General features: G+C 36.6%; 1 protein-coding gene across 1 annotated transcript in view; it reads right to left on the bottom strand.

The window, feature by feature from the left end:
* Positions 1-20,831, bottom strand: part of NRG3 (neuregulin 3) — a 490,307-nt gene that overhangs the window by 449,416 nt on the left and 20,060 nt on the right. The window contains exon 2 of the mRNA XM_063405996.1: positions 16,788-16,945. The gene's annotated coding sequence lies outside the window, so the exon portion shown is untranslated. The remainder of the gene's footprint in view (positions 1-16,787; positions 16,946-20,831) is intronic.

Raw genomic sequence — 20,831 nt, 5'->3', positions numbered from 1 at the left:
AGTCTTTAAATCAAGGAGTTATAATTACAGAATTTATAAAAAATAATCTACCAATTACTGTTGGTTTACTTAGTTAAAATTTAGAGTTGAGATTTAAAAGGCTAAAATTATTCTAATAGAATAAGACTGCATGGAGTAAAATATTTTTAATTGGTAAATAAAGTGTTTTGAAACAAACCCCACTGTATTTGTAGAACCAAATTTCACCAGGCACCTTGGGAAAAATGTTATGTAGATGTAAAAGCCATAAGTGGATTTTTGTTTGTTTTAGTTTTGGTAAGCTTCTCTTCCCAGTTCCATTTTCAAGAATAACAACTTTTATACAAGGACTTGAAGTAGTCTCTTGTGAGTCACCTTGTGTCTTAGCCAGCATTCATGCTGTGTTAGAAATCATTGCACTCTTCTGGAGGACAAGAGAAATTTTTAAAGCTCACCATGTTCTGCTTTGACTACAATGCATTCTTCAGATTGGTACAAGTGCCAAAAAACCATCTTTGATATGGTCCCCGTTTGCTGATGAGTTATTTATCCTTCACATGTAAAAAGCTGCAGCTACTAAGGAATCTGCAGGTGGAGACACATCAGTGATCTTAAGGGTATTAACCTGCTTTGTGGCTCAGGGCCAAAACAGAACAGAGGTTCACGCTCAAGTCCTTCAGATACCTAATGAAAATTTGCCCCATTAGGAATTCCATCTAACAATTCTTACCTGTTCAACATTTTCTTACAAGTGGATTTTAATTAATTATTGATTTTTAATGCACTCCTGGTGTCTGAACACTCACAGACATAATTAGCACTTTTATAAGGAAAATGAAACTCAATAAATAAAATAGTAATAGAAAACCATAGCCTTCCCTGTGTACAGAACCTGAGCTGTTAATGCTTTCACACTCTGATCCCTGAGCATAGACTGAGTTGGATGACTTAGATTTTCCCAAACTACACAGATAAAGCCTAAACATTCCAAGCTTTTAATAATGCAATTGTGTATTTAAAAAAGTCTTACCTGAAAAGACACATTTATTTCTCATATTCTATAAGTTACATTGCAATTGGATGTTGAACATGTAACTTAACAGAGGATAACTTAGAAACATAATTATGGATATTCCAAAACATGTAGCCCTGTAAATAAACAGCTTAGCTCAAACAGCTAAAGGCAAAATAAATAGTTATTAAATACCAAACCAAACAGTAGTTATGCAGTAGTATACAAAAGTTCTCATAGGTCAAGAATAAAGGAATAACAGCTGAGTTTTGTAATCAATTTTATATATGCTTGTACATATAGATGTACACATTAGGTTTTCTTTCTGACAACAGTTAAAACATCTGCCTCTACTTCAAAGAGCTTCTGGTGGGAGCAGCATTGTTTCTGTGCTAAGAGTAAAGAAAAGGAATGCAATGGTAAGTAAAATCCATCATATGAAATGAACACACTGTGTCTTTTCAAAACTAATGAAGAGTGCTCACAGTCAGGAAGAAACCTCCAAAATATTGTTCTCCTAAATTCAGAAAATTATGAAGGCGATAAACATTATCTCCACAAAAGGGTGTTTTTTTTTAGTTAACATTAATTAGCTGTTCAAAATAGAACAGCACTTTAAAGGTCAATCATCTGCTGAGATGCAAGCAAAAAAGTCCAAATAAGGAAAAAAATGGTACCGGGTCTGAGGGACACATAGCCAAGATTTTTCTGATGAAATTTATCTATTCATCCATTGAATATCTACAACGTTATCCTCACCAGAAGGGTAAGGGAAGATGTTCAGAATTAGTTCTATTCTGATGTTTAGCTAACCAAAGATTAATTAATCTGATATTGATTATCTGAAGACTGATCAGAGGAAATCCCATGGTTCCCATCCTATGAGGTTTCTCAGTAATGGCCACGCCAAGGTTTTGATTTTACCATGACAAAGCACAGGAGCTGAATTTAATAGTACTTATTTTTCTGCAATTGGTAATATGTTTGATTATTTTTGTTAGCAATCGTGCTGAAAAAATCACACCAAATCAAACTAAGCTATGAATTAATTAAGGTTTTTGGTACAGAATACATGCCTCGAGGCTTGCAGTTCCAAATGTCACTGTATTCATTTTATTAGAAACACTTTTTCAGAGGAATAAATCTGTTTTCAGCCTTCACAATGGATGTCAGTGTTACATAAAGGTAAATACTTCTGGTGTGAACATCTGATAAAGAAACACATTAGTAAAGCAGGATACGTCACTGCCATTGTGCCATCTGTCAGGTACTGTATAATTATGGCAACATCATTCTTTTCAAACCCTTGGATAAAAAGAGTGGATCTGGCAAAGATGGGGAAATAAAGGCAGCTTCAGTCTGTAATCATTAAGTCAGTGACAGTTTTGAAATTCACTCATGTCTGTTTCTACAAATACAGCATTGTGCCAGTTACAAGCAATAGCTTTTTACATTATAATGTAATTTATACCAGGTAACCTCAGGACTGTAAGTGATGGTCATAAATGAAAATTTTTACAGTTTCTTTCTGTCAAAAAGCTCTACATGGAGGAAAACCAGGGTCCAATTATTACACCAGCTCCCCCTCCATATGACAGACAAGCATGAGGAACAGATCTGCACTTTAATGTATATGCATATGTGTGTCTAGATATAGTCAAATACATATAGATATGCAAATGCTTGGCTGAACAAACATAGATAAACAAGTGACTCATTCAAAAATATGTACGCAAAGACATCATCACAGAACTCTAAAATCTGATATGCTATTCACTTGGTATGTCATTTTGTTGATAATTCTAAACTTATTATTAACTTTCAAAAAATATAGAAAATAATATGTTCTCAAATTAGCTTTTCAATATTAGGGACTGAGCATAGGCTTGAAAATGTAAATGTCACTTTAATCAATAATAAAAAATATTCTTGAAAGTTTTTAAACCACCAGTTAAGGATGATTTATGGAGATGCAAATAGTATCCACAATACAGGGAAATAATGCAGAGGAATTTCAGAAACAGAGAACTTATTTATCAACTAAGACCTCATCTTTAAATAATCACCTTCATTACATTTGTACGTGAACAGAACTGAACCATGTATTCCAATAGGCTGAATGGAAATGTCAAATCTCAATACATTTTAGATTCCAGAAAGTTCTTCCTTTTTTTTGCTTACAGTTCTTTTAGAGGATGCTTCAAGTTGCAGATAATCGCATTTGAAACCAATTATTTGACCTGGGCATATTTTTACAGATTATTTTCCTCCTTATAAACTACTTGTAGTACAAGGAGTACTGCAGTCCTTGTGCCTGTGTACATATAAAAATTATGAGCAAACTCCATCTATTATTGCTAATAAGTGCAAAAACTCTTCAGCCATAAACTGGGGAATCAGTGTTAAAGCACTTTCTTTAATATTTATCAGGATTCAGGTTTAAATGCTGTAAATCGAACATCTTGTCCTATCAAATATTTCACAAGTCAATAGATGTATCCTACAAGAGTAAAGATGGTTTTGCTGAAGGGTTAGGGGGTGAAGCTTTTCTTTTTTTACAGTAAGTTATTTGGGGTTTTTAATCATTATTTTGGTTTGTTTTTTGTTGTTTGGGAGGGTTGTGGGATTTTTTTTCTGTTTTGGTTTTTGGTAGAGAATTCCTTCAGGTGATAGAAAATAGCAGCATATGAGCATTATTTAGCTTTCATGCACTCCAAATCTATTATCTAGGAAAAATCCATATTGTTTAATTAGTTGTAAGTCAAGACACTGCTAAAACACTTGAAAGGTCCTGTTAGGAGAGTGTCATACACTTCTAATGAAAAAAGTTACCATCTATTAATTTTCAACCTATTTTTAATTTCACAAGGCTCTACATAAATCAGTGAAAGATAAACAAACACTTCATTGGACTGAAATAACTGGAGCCTGGACATCATTAAATCTGAGTGAAACAAGCAGTGCAATTCAACACATTTGCTGAAGACTCTCGACATGCAAGAGACGACTATTGGGGTTTTTTTTGTTTGAACAGCTTCCCACTACAAACTCTGGTTATGAACAAATTTCGTTTTTTCTGTTAGACAGTATTTAGGCATTAAAAAATCCCTAATAATATGATCAAAAAAGTCTTGAAAATATTGTAAACTCAACTTTCCACAGGGGAAAAAAAATTTAAACATTTCCTTGAAAATATAATTTTTGTTATTTATGAATGGCAGTCTGGTCTCACATCTTTTCTTTGGACTGGCACTATGCCATCATACAATACACCAAAATGTTCTAAATAATCAACTTTATATCACACGTATGCGAGCTGACTGTTAAGAAAAACTGAAGCCAAGAGAAGTGACTCTGCACTAGATCCATCTGCAGTAGGTTGCTGAATGAACAGCTTGGAAAGGCACCTACGACAAAAATTTTGTTTGTTAAGCTTGGACTTCAAGGGGTTTCAGTTTAAATTTACTGCAATCATGTGCAAGAAAATCAAGTCCCATCAAGAGCATTCCAACTTTAGCTTCTTTGGTGCAATCTATGCAATGTCTCTGCAGATATATCTTTGAATTTGATAGCAGCATGTGTAGCTCTATGCTGGATCTGTAACTTCCACATCCAGGCTCATTACCAATCTCCTGAGCCATCCATTCTTCCTCAGTTGTGAAAATGTAATAAATTGCCTTTTTTCCCCAGTGTATTTAGCACTCATGAAAACTGACAGATTGACAGCTGTGAGGCTGAAGTATTCTGTTTAAATCACAGAGAAAAGGAAAGAAGCAGCAATGACAGAATAAGGAACCAAAACTGAATTAACCCTTTGCTTAAGTGGCCAGCTGAAGACAGAATGGCAGGGACTCAATGGAGCAATCAGGGGCCTATCACAACAGAGACCTTACTTGGTGATGGCAGAAATAAAATTAAATAAACCCCTCCATTCTGGCATACAATTATATTTGCCTATTCATGTGCTCACCAAAATGTGTGGCCAGTTTACTGTAAAATTATGAAGAAATTCTTAATCCGTTAGATACTTGACACATCAGCTTGTTCAGAAAGTAAAACTTATCAGTTGCACTGTAAATGCTGTGTACTTATCCTGCAGAAGTTGAATTGCTAGAACATAAAGAAAAAATAAATACTACTGAGAAATTCACATTTTACCCATTTTTGTGGTTTTTAAAAGCAGCTTTCAGCTGCTAAGACCTACTGTCTAAAAATTCAATATTCAGACATCGCACAGATCATTAAAAAATGTTGGATTTTGTAGAATCAAGACAAGCCTGTCTCTTCTGCCAATATCTATTTGTCACAATTAGTGAAAAAAATCTTGCCTCGGCTTTCAGCACCAAGATGTAGTAATGAGTTTGAAATGGTAGAGTCTACCTGTTTATCTTCTAGTGTGGAAAAAAAAAGAAAATATAAGCAGGGAAAGGGCTTCCTTTAATAAATTGTCTGCCAAATTTAGAGGTCTTCAACGATTTCATTTGGACATAACCTAAAAAGAACTAGATGAGTGAGACTTGCATGTTAGCAAAGGGCTGTTGTGATTTAAGCATCAGAAGCAAATTCTCTGAGGTCTAACTCTAGAGGTCTATCTTATATTTTATGGGCAAATAATATTTCCCTGTGGAAGAGACTGAGCCAGAAAATTTGCCAAAAACTTCACAGCCAGTCCCATTACTGCTCCTGACTCATCCCATGTGTCCTGAAATCAGGCTGTAGTCACCAAAAGTGAAAGGTCCTGTGCCAGCAAGGACACAGGCACAGAACATGCACCGAGTACTTACTCAGCCAGGGAATTGGAGCTGCCTGTCCTACTGCAATTAAAAAGGACCCCAGAACCTACAAGGTCCTCTGTAAGATGTCTCAGGAAAGTTGATGCCACCTCAACACAAGGATCTGAAGACACCTCCAGTGCCTGCTCTCAGAGTTGTGGTCAGATTTATTAATTACCAAATAGACACCCTGGGACAGACCTTCAGTCAGCGCTGTTCTACAAAGGGCCTCAGAACAAATCTAACTTTGAATGGCTACAGAAGGATGCAGAAATGTCACTGGAAATAATTTTTTTAAGATACTCCAAAAGCAAACTCCATGACAGTGACAAGGATAGCAAATCAAACAACACTTTTTAGACAACAGGTTGGTAAGTTAACAGTCAGCTTCAAGAACAGTAACCTATGTCACTGAGTCCAAAAAATACTTGGTTTTCCACAGTCCCTTTTCACATCCTGCACAGCAGAAATATGCAAAGGCCTATTGAGATTTAGAGAATAGTTATGAAGTAATTTTCAGCTGTATTTCAACTGTGAAATCACAATGGTGATCACATTTACTTACCAAAAAAACATGACCAAATTTATAAGAACCATGAAGTATTATTCCCTGCAATAATATAAAGGTAATATTCAGAACGGCAATTCCCAATCTGAAGTTATAATTACAGCAGAGAAGAGGATATATATCTGTCTATCTATCTACTTCTGTTTTTAAATAGAGCACAAGAAAAATTTCCTGTCTTCCAGGTTCAGTAGAAGATGTTGAGGAGATCTCTTAAACAAAAATTTAAAAAATAAGAATTTATTTCACCAGAAGGAATTTGACCTGCAAACGTACATCACAGAATTGTCAACACAGGGGACCAGGAGAACATTTTTCATACTCTCCATCTCCTCCCATACTGTAGGAACTATAGCCTCAACCACTTGTTCAACACCAGTAGGCATCACTCATGTTCTGCAGGAGCACAGATTTCACTGACAAGGCCTCCTCTTGGGAATCAGCCTTTGGATACTGATGTGCACACCCTGTTAATGTAACAATACAGTGCACGGGCCACTGATGCCACTTGTCTCACACTGCTCCTTCTTTATCCCTCCTTACATGAATACGTAACATAAGAATATGTTCAAAATCACTAAAGTTGTACAAAAAATTGTTTTTTTTAGATTAAGTTTGACAGAAAATGACAAAAGAAGGCTTTGTGCTAGTTTTTGTATCAGTAAAGGACAACAAATGCAAGAGGTTGGTTCTAGCAAGACACAGGTCTTACTATTGATGAAATGAACTTCAAAGCAGCAGTGCCTGAAAGGACAATCTGACTGTTCCATGGAATTTAACTCCCTTTTCTCATTTTGCATTCCTTGAGTTACAACCCTACAGCAGCAAGGTCCAGCGGCCTTAACCAGCCCCAGCATTTTGAGTGTTCCAGGGATGAGCTGTGGCCATGAGCACCAAGGAAGGCTCACACAGCTCTGGAGCTCCCTTGGCAAGGAGCACATTTCCTGCTTTGCTGTGCAGTGTTTCCCCAGGAGCTGCACAGTGTGCCAGGCTGCTGCGCTCTGGGCCGCTCAGGACATGCTGCTTGCACGGATGATGTACAGAGGACAGATGTTCCTTCCCTCCTGTTATATTTTAATTTCTCAAGGGGGTGGCAAAAGCAGATGTTGCCACACATGTATATATGAGGCCTCCACTTTCTCATGTTATTCTCACAAAAACAGGGTATTATACCAATGGCTTGACTCAATCTCCAGACTTCAACAAAATAAGTTTACCCACGTGCACACGAATTCAACCACATATATATCTCTAAATACATATGGCAATGGTACATACATATATAATATCATCATGTATAAGTATGCTTGCATAGGCCAACATACATCATTTTCTAGACTGAACCAAGTCCAAAGCTTCATGTGCTACCTGTTTCAGAGTATTTAGCATTCTGCGTGGCTTAATCTATTTTATACACACATAATCCATGTGGAAAAGCTTAGACATCTCTGCAATAGATGACAGAGAAACTTATCTAGCATCACCTGTTTTCTCTTTCTCCTACAATGCCATTTATTTTATGCATTCAAGGAAAGCTCAGGGAAACCTCAGTGACAAGGAGGTGCTGAAGACCGACCACAGAGAGAGCCCTTGACAGTAAAAGTTTCAGTAGAGTGATTTTTTGTATTCTAGCAACTTCACTGCAGTCACTGGGATTGCCCCCTGCAATGTTATCAAATTTAACAAATGAATCCTCTCATTTCCTTCAGGTCTCTGATCCCTTTCTCCTTCAGTAACTAAGCATTAGAGCTACCAGAATGCAGTGGAGCAGGGGGTGTCAGAAGCAGCACTCCTGTCCTTCCCAGGGCAGGTGCAGCCTCTCCTTGCACTGTGAGGACAACACACGTGCTAATGGGCCACTAAAGTCCTTCCAAGGCTGCCACTTCTCCTTCTGTGTGGCACTTCGGCTGACAAATGAACCAGCCAATAGAGCAACACCCACCACAGCATAGAGAAGATAGTGGAAAACCCCATATTAAGTGCATCTGTATTAATGAAACAAATTTTCAGGGTTCTCTGCCAAAAATGTTCATAAATTGCTGCATCAGTCTCAAGAAAAGAACAAAAGAAGAATTTTTTTTAATTGATGGCCCAATTTTTGTGATTAATAGCCAAAAAACTTAATTAATACTCTATGTTTTATAAAGTTTAGACATAAGCTTTATAAATCTTAGGCTATTAATTAAAAAGCTAAAAAATGTTTTATAAAACATAGGCTATTAATTAAAAAAGTGTTGTGGCTGGATATGATCCTGAGTTTTATAATGATTTTTTGTAATTAATATAAGCACAACTCAAATCTGCCTTTACTATCAAGAAACATAAAATAACTAACAGACCTTTAAATATACAATCAACACTTGCATAAGTAAAAAGCAGTGAAAAAGCATTGTACTTATATTATCTTCCGTATTAAGATTAAAGTTTTTTGTAGTTTGTTTTTAGAGTTCATGATGAAATGCAGCAATTGTGATTTACTAAATGTCAATTTAAAACACTGTTTAGGGTTTGTTGTTGCTGTTTGTTCTTCAGAGTTCAGAAAATCTTCTGTAAAGAAAGAAACAAAAACCACTTGAAGTGCTTTAAAAACAAAGAAAACTCAGGTGGAGTGCCTGGCAGCTACAAATGAAAATTACATATAATTCAAAACTGGCATTTTTTTTACTTCTGTTGCTATACTGAAAATAATACTTTTTTTTAAGAGATACAAAAATTAATAAAGTTGAGTTCTATAGTTTTTTCAGTAGCTGGACTGACATGCTGAAAGGGAGAAAGACCAAGATCACTAATTGCCATTGATTATTTAATTTGTAGGAGAAGGGAGTAAAACACCACTGGCTGCATATGTCAAATGTGCATAAAGGATGAAAATGTAAAAGCAATACACACATTCCAAAGGGTAGGCTAAGACACTTTCTCCAGACTTTTTAGCATTTGTCACGGTGGTTAGGAACCTGATGTGGCACTTAACAATATTTTCCAGAGAATATTCCAGTCTGAGTTTATCTACTTGAATGACCAGAGCACTGCTACTGGCACACTGAAAACGCTTTATTGATTCATGAAGTCACCCGTGTTTGTTTTCTCTAATCATAAAAAGAATATTGCGAAGGGATTGCAGTACAGTACACTGTCATCAACTAACCTCACAGCTTGATCAACATCATTGTTTCGGAAATGGAAAAAATACTTCAATTTGAAAAACACAATAACTGAGATTTCCACTCCTAAGCCAGACAGAGATAAGAGACTAAGGGCTAACTGCCTCTCTAACCTCATTATGAAGAACACTTCATCAGCACGAATAAACAATATATTTTCAGTCAAAACAGGCTTGTTTAGTCTATTGCAATGATTTTGTTGTTGTTTAAAAAGAATAATTTTTAATGTTATTTTTTAAAAAATTAACCTTTTTCCCCTATATCTAGATATTTAAAATTTTTCAGAGACTATTTTGTTCTCTTTCCTTCCCATTCTTACATAGAAAGATGACTTTTACATCCAATATAATCCAGAATTCCTCAAAAACAAGGTCAAAACATGCAGAAGTTGTTTCTAACAGAAAGCTGAATGTTCTAGGGATTAGAACATGATAAAGTCAGTTTTTGTTCTATCCCAAGGAGACATTGACAAAGGTAAGAAATAGAAAGTGACTTCACAAATTTTCTCTACCAAGTTTTCTGTCATCAATTAGTTAGGAAATGATATTAAATCTCTTTTATGAGTAGATTCTTTCCCATAATAATGAAGACCTTGGCTTTTAGTACTCCAAATAGAGATAATTCATTCGGCTGTAATCAGGTTAAAGGTTTACTTTTGGTTGCTGTAGAATTTCCTTGATAATAAAGAATAAACTGGACATTTGTTTGTAAAATTTTATTTTTACATCAGCAACATGATGAACTACCTTCTCAGCCCTTGTACACAACCAAAATTTAGTACTCCACAATCTGGGTAGGGTTTTGCTTTCAGAGAATAATGTGCATATGCACAGCTCTAAGCACTGGAAGCTCTGGCTTAATCAACAGATTCTTTAATATTTAGGGCTTTCATATTTTTATTTGTTCAAGAATTTGAGGTTGCAACATTGAACTATGCAGTGTGTATGATGCCTTTGAAGGGAGCATTAAAACAATCAGGACAATCCCTAAATCATGAAGCAAATGAAACAAACATTTTTAACATGTTCTTCAATATACCTCCTGTAACAAAGCTACTTTACAACACATGTGTACTAGCACAAACTAACGGAAGAGTTGAACCAAAAATCACTTCACAACTTTTCACTGCAATGATTTCTGTATCTGCTTTTATGTATCTGTAGAACCTGCACCACTCGAGTGACTGACAGGCCCTGAGTCCATAGAATAATTTCCATGTTTATCAAGTGGCTTAACAAAGAATTTATTCCTTTTCTTTTACACAACAGAAATCTGCAAATATCTCCAGTCTCAACTGGTTTTCAAAATCCAGTTGCCCACATATCTAATATTGCCTGCAAAAACAAGTGAGTGGCTGTTCTGGTTGTCTGAGGGAGCACTCCTCTATCTTCATTTATTTCATTCTGATAGAGTTCAGTTGTGCAAATCAGCAACCCAGAGCACACACAACAAGCAGAGCACATTGCAACACCTTTACATCTGAGAACATCTGCATCTTGTTTTCCATGGTGAACTGTCCTAGATTTTATTAACAAATGCTTCCATTTTTTTCTTCACAGGTGTAAAAATACACTTTACTCATGTTCTGATTTGAAAACACCCTGTTTTTTCTCTGCATTCATTATAATGCAGAGGAAAAAATTATGTTCAGTACCTTTTCACGTATTTTTAGTAATCATGTAAAATTAATAAGATTACTATTGATTTTAAATTGATTCTGTGGCATTACGTGGCTGAGGTTTTATCTATTTGGGTAATTTTCCACACTAAGGTAATCTCCCACTTTATTATCCCATGTATTAAAATAAGCATCCCAGAAATCCAGCTGAAACCTCAGAGCACTCACATGAATATAAAAGTGATATAGTAGAATATTGTCAGAGGAATGTAAAAATCAAAACCTATTTCTGGTTCTGCTACAACCCAATATCTCCATCTCCCTTTCCAGTGTCTCCTTTCATGTCTCCTGTCTATTTATTCCGTGAGCTTTGTCTGTCACTATGAGCATCATTAATGATCTGAGTATAAGTTTTGCTTTAACCGCAACTGATGATATCAGTAAAGACTATTTTCTTCAAACTAGAAGATACTAGAATACTATTCTACTATGAATAGATACCATCTCTATTTATTATTCTTTTGAACTTCACACTACTGAAACTGTGAAGAGAAATATCACGTGGTCACAAAAATGGCTAAAATATTTCCTAGTATTTCTAGGTGAAAAGACCTGAAGCTTGAAGCAGTTCCCACATTCCTAGGATTATTTTATTCAGAAGTAGTACTTGGCTGGGCATTTTTGTTCTGTATGTGTTCTGTTTACTCCGCTGTGATTTTAGAGAGCAACAAGATTCAGGAAAAATTAATTTACAAAACTAAGCTAAGTTCACCTGACACATCTAAACTGCATGCACAGTTGTTGCAGTAATTAAATATATTGTTTAGGATTGAGTTCAAAGGATTCCAGAAAGGTAGTCTAAAAATAATGATATTTTAAAGCTAATAATAACAATAATATATTTCAGAGATCCCTTTGTACAAGAGACTTTCCCAAGTCCTTTAAACAATGCTTGGTGTCTTGCTAAACTTCCACTAATTTTCTACACACAGAACTCACCTTCAAAATCAGATGGTCAATAAGTTCTTTAGGAAGAAAAAAGAAGGATAAGCTAATTAACTAAGACAACTGAAATTTTCATTTCACTTTTCATTTCATTTTTCTACAGCATGAGAGGAAATCTGTGTAGGTGGTGTGCATGTTAATCATTTTCCTTAAAATGATTTTTGGTGAGGAGGGAGAGGGATGGACACACAGATATGGACAGACTTGACATGACCCAGACTTGAAATTCTCAGTTCCTAAACCTGGTTATATGATTGTGCCAGCGTTCCCACTGGGCCTGGCAGTGCTGCACTGCCAGGGCTCCAGGTCAATGACTCAGCTGAGCAGATACCAGGCAAGCGTACCCAGCATGGCTATGAGCCTGTGCTGGCCTTCCTCTGCCAATCTGGTGACTCTGCAACTTGTTTCATTTCCATCCCATATTTGTTCTGTAACAGGAAAAAGTACAGGTAACATATTTTTGAACAATGTCTATGATATAGTATCTTTAGAATATAAAATACACTCTAAATTCTCATTAAAGGATTTGCAGTACTGGATTTTTAATTTTTTTTCCTATCTTGGTAAAAGAATGCATTAAATAAGTATAATCTATTCTATACACAAGTTGTTTTCAGAGTAAAATTTATATTTTTGCTCATGTATTTAATTAATCAGAATACGTAATGTAATACATCAAAGAAATATTGAGAGAAATTAAGAAAAAAGGCTTTTTTCCTAAGTAGCAATAAGCAAAATAAGCCCATAAACCCATGCCTTGGTCTTCAGAATCTCACTGAAGTCTCTGGTTTGCACTATTTTATAATCCATTTCTGAAGAGTAGTTTGACTCATTCGCTGTATTGCTAAACATTACACAGAAATATCGAGTAAGATATAGGAGCATTTAACCTATAAATGTAAGTGAAAACACCACACATTTTAATTGTGGCAGTTCTTTAACCGACAGGCCCTTTCTCCTCTCAGGCAGCTCTGTGAAAGGAACCTTTACTCATTTTCCTATGTTAATTGTAGGAGAATCACGTTTTCCTTAAGTTTGCCCTGAGAGCCCAACCATAGGACAGAAAATGCCCCTTTTGTTAGAATCAGACATAATTTAGACAAAGTAGCCTGAGAAATGAATCTGGTAAACTGAAACAAAGGATTTTGACTATAGTATTCATTAGAACAGTCTCAGTGAAATATTCATTAATCTCCTTGCCTGAAGACGGTTCCTTGAATTTCAGAACCTCAGACTAAGTTTTGTGAGAGTTCAGGTACATAGTACAACCCCTCATGTCATTGCTGATAACTGAACAGGACTGAGTAAGTAGGCTTCCTTGGCCTTCTGCAAACACAATCATCTACCCTCTTAAAAAACTGATTACTGACAAAAGCCAAGCTGCTGTAAATGCAGCATGGCATGATCTGTTTGAAACTTTTCTTCTAATAACAAGTTTTCTTCCTTAGCTCTACTAGTTATTTCAGCAATAAAATGTGCTATTAGAACAGCTTTTTCTTTCACACTTGGCACATTGTCCAAAATACACATTTATTATTTAAACTAATATATTGATGGCCATGATGAAAATAACAACAACTTACATTTAAAACAATTGTCATTGTAATTTCACTGCTTTCCTTCTCTTCCCTTAGATCCTAGAAGGACAGTGTGTATATCCTCTCACTTACAGGTGGTTTCCTTACCATTTCCTTACCATTTTGCAGCATTAGGCAATGTGCCTTAAGGAACATTTTGTTCTGACCATGGCACAAAACACTTTTCATTCCCACATAAAGAAGGTGAGTTGTGCATTTTCAAGATGCTCTCTGACAGGGAATTCTCACAATGAGAAATATTGCCCTTTGGAATCACCTCCTCAGGACAGTGACCTTGGGCACTTGGGATTTGGCTAGACAGGGTGCAGGGCCATCTTGTCTAGACTCCAATTTTGCCAGGAAAACTCTGGAGCAGCTGATCCTTGAGGCCTTCTCCAGCCTGGTATACTACCATTGAAAATGAAGAGGGAGAAAAAGAGCCAAAGCACTTCAAAGATTTAAGAACAAGTCCAGACAATAAAGTTATAATAATCAGACCTGATGAGTGGGGTTATGATTTTCTTTAGGTTCCTGCTGGAGGTGCAGACACCATGATCACTTTACATGGCTGTGCAGTAGATCCCAGCTCCTAACAGGCTGATGCTGCTGTTGGTCTAAGCCTTACAGACAGGGCCTATTCTGTGGAAAGCTGAAAAACTCTTTGCCTCTGCTGTGAATGTCACTCTCCTTCAGATACAGGTAGGAGCGAAACGAAGCATTGCCAGCAGCAGCCTGGCTAATGCACAATTTAGGGCAGCCACACAGTTACTCAACTTAATATGGAAAAAAAAAATTAAAGAAAGGAAAAGACACTGCTTTGGTGAAGCATCACCTCTCCTGCGTTTAAACCAGATCTGAAAGTTATGGAAATGACAGACAAAAACATCAGGAAAGAAGTCAAAAAATGGGGTAACAGCAATTCTCTGTCACAGCCAGTTCCATCACCAAACTTTCCAGAATGCAAGCAGTCTATCAGGAATTACTTCAAATTGTCAGTTGAGCCGCTCTGACCTCAAGTTCCAGATGCAGAATGAAAATTTACAGAAGTACAAGAAATATGAATGTTTTAAACAATAGCATTTTGTAAAGATTTCTACAAATTCACACCAAATGAAGGCCCTACAAAAAATACCTGTATCATCCATGTATCAGGTTAATTCTTCTAGCAATACAATCATGTTTTTTCTTCTAACCTCTTTTCCCAATTGAAATCACCTGATCTAACTTGAATCCTGTTATATTCCAGTACAACTCTTAGCAATGCACTTTTTGTGGAGTAGTTCCTAATTGAAAGAGCTTGAGTCCAGATCCCTGAATTCTTTGTGCACCACTGGATATAATAACCTTATGTTGTTCCTGTACAGCATAAATAAATTCAGGAAAACCTGAAGCTCTTCTACAATATGTTTGCTGCCTTTCCAGACATGTTTTTATTTTTGATAAACCCATGCAGAATTGTTTTACATGGCATAGACATTCATACCATAAACTGAAAGAGAAGTTATAATTACAAATTGCTTTGACCCAATATACAACAGAAGCATTACAACAGTAATTGACTGCTTACCTCTGTCCTGAAACTGCTGGTTGACTGGTAAGACACTAATTTTTTAACTTAACTCATTAGGTAGGAAACTCTTGGCTAGGAAATAACCCTGAATAAATATTAGTATCCACTCAGAAAAGGTCACATATTTTGGTTTTTCATCATTGCAGTCTAACTGCTTATTTATAAACCATTGAATTTCAAAGGAAGGTTATTCTTAAGGCACTACCTGGAAAAAATATTTACTACAATATAAAAATTCTCAAATATAAAAAGGAAAGAATATTCCATATTCTTTTAAGCGGGAACAGCATGACTTCACATTATTTCTCAGACTAGCATGAAAACCACTGGATGTCTTTAACTCCAAATCAAAGGGAAGAGCTTTCACGCTAAGTCTATTCTTGCTTCCAAACCATAACCAGACAAATCCTCTGCTGCTTTTATTCCACTGGCTTCAAATCACAGGCAGTGGTGAACACTATCCCAAACAAAAAGGGATAATTAAAAGTGTTTTCAAACTCCCTAATTAGCAAGTCAAATGAAAAAAAAATCACTAAAGTTCTTTTAGTGATTTAGATTTTACGATTTTTAGACAGAGCACATTCAGTCAGAATAGACATAGAAGGAAAAGAGGTCAAACCTCCTCACTCTACATCAGCTCTGAAAAACATCAAATTTCCAGGGAAACGTGGACTTTCCCTGATCAGCATCTTGCAGCACATGAAATAAGTTGTACAAATCATCAACATCACAAGAGAAAATCTTGGTACTTCCTTCTCCTTTTCACATCCCCAAAGAGGTACATTTCCACATTATTTCCTTCAGCAGGAGAAGCTGCTACAAAAATTGCTCAAAGACTTCTCACTCCCTTTATCAAAATTATGGGATAATCTAGCAAATATTTTCAGTCAATTATTTGCCTGCCTTAGAAAATAAATTGGTCTCATCATTTAGATGTGCAGCACAGGATTGCGCCAAACTGTCAGGAAAAGTGTATGAGGGCTTTTTCAACAAAAGACACAAAATAGAACGGAGGAATTAGAAGCAGTAGGAAGCCTTATCATGGAGATTCTGGAGAGAAGTCCTGCCTATGGCAACCAGTTACTGATGTCAGACTCGTCTGTTTTCCATTTACATCATTCATACCAGCAGTAGTGAAAGGCTTCTTTCTGCCAACCAAAAGACACTGCTTCTTTAAACCCAAGATTTTGCCTGGTGGAAACAAGAAATTCCTTCTCATTGGAGCATATTCCTTCAGACAGTATACAGTGTTTCAATTACCACACAGGAAATCTAGAGCAATTTTTTTAATCTGGCTATTTACAAACAATCATGCAGAAAAGGCTTTTTTTTCCCCCCAGGATATGCTTTGCTTAGAGTTTTAAAACCAAATTTCTTGGCCTAACCATAAGAGGGAGATTTACCGACCTACTATGTGTAGAGCCACAGTTCTGGAAGAGAAATATCTGCCAAAGTTATGTAAAAATATAAATTGCCATATCAAGGATGACAAAAGGAAAATAAACAGCACTCATGCATTACAACCTACCTTTCCGTAGGCCTCCTGGCATAGACACACTCTCAAAACCACAGAGACACGACCTTTGATGCTCCTCTCCCTTTAGGTGCAGGATACTTCAAGTCCCAACACTTCAATTCAGCTGGAGGGTTTGCAGTTGTGTTGGCTGAGATCCTTCAGAGATTACTCTGGGGGGAAAAAAGACAAACAGGCATCATCATCATCCTTTCAAGGGATTTCATATGCTCCAAGAAATTTACAGGTAGTGCTTAATCTCTCTGCCCTAATGAAATTTTAAGAATCTTGACTTTGGGATTTTCCCAAATCTTCTGATGTAGCAAGCTGGGACCAGTTGGTTTAATATTTCCATCCCACAGCCCAGACCCCACACTACCCTACTCTCCCCAAAGTTGCTATGAGTGCCTTTTAGCATCAAACTACCAGGCCATGCCTTTTTGTACCAAACTGTAAATACCTCACTCTTCAAAATTCTTCCCCTGGGAGACTCAAAGGCAAAACTTTGTTCCATGCAGAAGTTTGTGTGTGAAGTCTGCGTGGGAAGCCCGTGGAGCCAGTGGCCAGCAGGCACCTCCCAGGGCTGGCACAGGGTGAGATAAGGCTTTTGTCCAAACCCAGCATTCCAGAGAGCCAGGGGGACAGAAAGGACCTGTAGCAATGCACCCCCACACCCTGGCAGGTGTTCCCACATTAGGAAAGGATTTGGGTTTCATTCCTTGTTTCACTTCTAAGGCAAAGAACCAGAAACTTGGATGCTCTTCTCAAGGTAATTTGCCTTGTGCCAGGACCAAGGCACCTGCTGGATCCTTGACACGTAACTCAAGCCCTGTAGCTATTTCTGTTGGGCAAATACCAAGAACCCCTCCTAAATGGTTAAATACTTAAAGGAGAGCACAGAGACTCTCAGAGCATTTTTGGGGTGTGATAGCAGGTGTGTGGGTCTTCCCTGCACTGTGCAGAGCTTTTACACTTTTGTTTTGTACAGTTTGTTATTTCCAGCTTTATTAAAACCTTTTGCTTTTCAGACACCTCCAATCATGCCGTCTTGCTATCTTTCATAGGCCATTTATGAAAGGCTGTGGGCAACCCTGAGGTGTGATGCCCCTTCCTGGGGCTAAGAACATTCTGGCTTGAAGCAGAAATGCATTGGGGACAGGGGGGACAGAGGGTGCTGTGCCCTCACCCCACAGGGGGACACTGCCCATCCCAGTGAGAGGACAAAAGCTGGTGCCAGGCACAGCCCTCTGTGACTCAGGCTGTCCTCAGGCTCTGTCTCTTCAATATCTCATGGTGTTTAGTGCTGGGACTGACTGGGGACTTCTCGCTGTGCAAATCTAACCTTGTCCAGGCTTACTTGGCACATCCCCTGGCAGGATGCTGTGCCAAGAAATACAGAGCCAGAGGGCTGTTATTTTTTTTTTTTTTTCATAGGCAGAAATAATGATGCCTCTTGGAAACCTGAGAAAAGTTAATTATATATTTCCATTTTGTACCTCACAGTATTAGTAAGCAGTAGAAATTCTGAGAGGTACAAAATTTTAAGAATTTTTTTCTCGTGTTCCTCAGTAATTTTACAAGCTATTATTCCATGCTTTAGAGTGTGAGTTATATTCCATTATCTAATCCATGTCTACTAATTAATCAAATTGCTTTAAACAGTGAAATTTGATCTAAAATCTTTTGTTCATTTGCAACCAAGTAAAGTTTGATAAGAACAGACAGTTTGGCAGTGCCTGTAAATCCTCGTGGAGCAAGGAAATTAACATCTTGGCACTCAGCTCTGTAATGATGTGCCTGATTTCATGGAAAAAAGACAACAAATTCATTTCCACACCTCGATAATGCTTCTCTTTTACTTTAGCCTAATTAACTCATTGAAGGATGAAAGCTGAACTTTTTTTAGGCATACCTGGTTCCTATAATGTGCAATAAGGTGGAAAAATGATAAATCTGAAGCTTTGTGATAAGAATACTTCAAGGCAAAAAGCATTTGTATGCTAAGAATAAATTCATTGCAGACTATTTTGTAGCTGAAAAGTCAATAAAATCCTTAGCTAGAAGTACATTAAGGGTTATTTTATATGTGTGACTAATTCAGCATTGATAATTTGCATGCTCATTGCAGCTCTTACTATTTCAGGAGAGTGTCATAAGAAAGGAAGGTCCCAGACAAAGCTGTGAAAGGCCTTCTAATGTTTGTTCTGCTCTTTGGTTGCTCCAGTGCAGGGATGCCCACTGCTATTAAGTAAAATAAAGGGAAAACTTTGTTGCCTGCAATACTATTCTATGCATTTTCTTTGTATTTATTGTCTTCCGAGAGTATTACAGCAATATTTAACTCTTCCCAGGCATCCTCGAATAATCTGAGCCCTGTGTCTGTTTTTGTGCACTTTCTTCCTTTATATATCCCCTCTCCTACTGGTGAGATACATTGGGATAAGGCTTTGCTAAGGCTTTGCTTTTTTAAGGAGATAAAACAACATGCAATAGTTTCAGCTGTATGTAGTTTTCTTTCCTAAAATAGTATTCTTGAAATGAAAAACATGATATTTACTATTTTCACTTTTGAGTCTTCACTGAGTACAAGATATGAACAGAGATATTTAACATAGTCCATCTAATCCACTCAAAATTTCTAAAATTTTGCTATTAATATTTCAAAGAAACTCACTGACTTCTCACACAAATCATCATAATTTTTTTCCTCTCACTTCTTCCTTCTTAATTTCAAATGTGGAAAAATGAACATTTCTATGTCTGGAGGATCCTGATATGTGCAGAGCCATGGTGAAAATGAAAAAAAAATAGCCACTACAACCGAGAAACTGAAAAAATCTAAATGATTTGCTGGTTTATTTCAAAAAAGCCTAGATGGGGAAATCACGTTCCCAACTGTTGCAGTTGTGCTGAGTTTTAGTCAAGTAAAGGTTTGTTTGGTGAAAAGTAAATTCCCATCTCTTAGGAAAATACCCAATAGATCATAAAAATATAAAAAAACCCTCTTTCTCTTTAAACATCCAGAGAGCAGCTGACAACACACCTTACTTACCATCTGGGACACTCTGAACTTTGTTTTGAACTGAATTAAGAAAAAGTTACATGCCTAGAAGGTAAGTTTTTAAACTTATTTGTACATATTTGAATACTATTTTCCCAATTGCATACTAAAAATGACATTTAAAATGTTCTTAATTTCATTGAGGGAAAGAGGTTCCCCTAATGGCCTGCAGGTGAAGTCAACACAGAGTTTACAAAAAGCTGTGCAATGAACATTGCTCAAGAGCAACATGAGAAGCCTGCCTGGAAATCTTGTTCATATACTACAGATTGTAAAAGGAAGTAAGTTCACTGAATTTAAAAATAATAAATAAATAAATTGGAAAATTGGGACAAAACATTAAAATAAAAAATTAAAATAAAAATCCCACATGAGAATTGTGGAAATGTGATGTCTAATTATAACTTAATGTTGGAAATACTTCCTTGAACCTCATCCTCACTAGCTTATTTTGATTAATTTCTAAGCCTTTGGAAGCAACATGTTCCCTTCCTGTAGTCCTTAGAGTTTCATACCATAGCTATAATGTGCCATTTCAGAGGTAGTTAATTTTAAATGTTAATTTCTTTTCAAGAGTTACTTTCAAAATCAGATCACACATTTATGTATCTAAATTTTAAGTACCTAACCTTAGATACCCGATTTTGAATATTCAGGGATTAATCTTCACATGAATGAAATTAAATCCACATTTTGTGGCTAGAATCAATTACTCTTTAACATCCTTAAAATGCTGGCATGCTAATACAGTGAAAACCAGAAAGAAAAATGATCCAAAAGAACCTATCTGAAAGGAAGGCTGCCTTTGACCAAGGCAGAGTCTGCATTATAGTTATGGGCACTTTATTTCTGTAACACCAGAGGTAGCACCAACCTACAGGCAAGTTCATTAATCTCCCCAGCTCCAAGGAAATGGAATGTCATGCACTGCAATGTATTCTTTATTGCTATTCCTGCATAGCTTTTCCATTAAGTTCTTTGTTAAAGATAAAACTGGG

Source organism: Prinia subflava, chromosome 9 (assembly GCF_021018805.1).
Source record: "Prinia subflava isolate CZ2003 ecotype Zambia chromosome 9, Cam_Psub_1.2, whole genome shotgun sequence".
NCBI classification, from domain to species: Eukaryota; Metazoa; Chordata; class Aves; order Passeriformes; family Cisticolidae; genus Prinia; species Prinia subflava.
This window is presented reverse-complemented; position numbering and strand designations above follow the sequence as displayed.